This window comes from Penaeus monodon, chromosome 21, assembly GCF_015228065.2.
Source record: "Penaeus monodon isolate SGIC_2016 chromosome 21, NSTDA_Pmon_1, whole genome shotgun sequence".
Taxonomy (NCBI): domain Eukaryota; kingdom Metazoa; phylum Arthropoda; class Malacostraca; order Decapoda; family Penaeidae; genus Penaeus; species Penaeus monodon.
Window position 1 is genome coordinate 34,680,456 of NC_051406.1, and position 999 is coordinate 34,681,454.

Below are 999 nucleotides of genomic sequence, written 5' to 3' on the forward strand. Positions count from 1 at the left end.
ATTTATAACCTATTTCTGGAATGATAAAGTACACAAAAAACCTTACACCCGCTAACTTACAAATCTCCATAAATTTGCCTTCTGCAAACTCTCCCCCATTGTCAGTAATAAACAGACGTGAAAATCCAAATGTGTGACAATCACTTTTAGAACTTTTGAGCAACTGCGTGTGTATTTTTATTACTCAATGGATAGATCCTCAAACAACGTGAAAAATGATCGATTACAATTAGGCAGTAATCCAGAATGACTACTATGTAAATCATCCAGATCCACTCATACCTCTGCCTGTATCTCCCTGGAGGCATCTCTCCTTGATGCTTTGGCCCCGTGCCTTCAAATTGTGAACAAACTTTTCAAGACTTCATGTATTCCCTCACCTCTCTTAGCATAGTGGGCTAGTAAAAGTGCTGTTTAGCTTTCCTAATGGCTTTGCTCCCACCTAGATGGGACTCATTATGGGCAATTGCATATGCAGCTGGTATTAGGTCTCTTGGTACTGCTAAACATGATCTCATCTTACCAGCTTTTCCCTTTTATGATGCAGTATTTCTTCCTATATCTCAAAAGGGTAAGAAGTCACATTGCCAGGTATCTTTTTCGGTAGCTTACCTCCTAAAAACTAAACATTTTCTAGACCTTATCCTTTCTCTGATTTTACTTGCTGCTGAGCTATAAATCACTTTCAGTTATATCCGTCACTGTTTTTACTGGTCGACTTGGAGCATCTGGAACTGCTTTTGAGGGTTGATGATCTGTGATGATCGCGAAGAGGTTTACACCATAAGTAATGACAGAAAAAAACACGCAGGAACTTACAGCAACAAAAGCTTCCTTGTCAGTTACACTATACCCCTTCTCTGTAGGATTTAATATCCTGGAATTAAAATCAATTGGTCTTAAACGATCCTCGAGACCGTTTTAACATTAATATTTATGCATGATATAAGAATATCGAAGCGAGGACGGATGCAGGCCCCTTGATCATCATCTTTATTT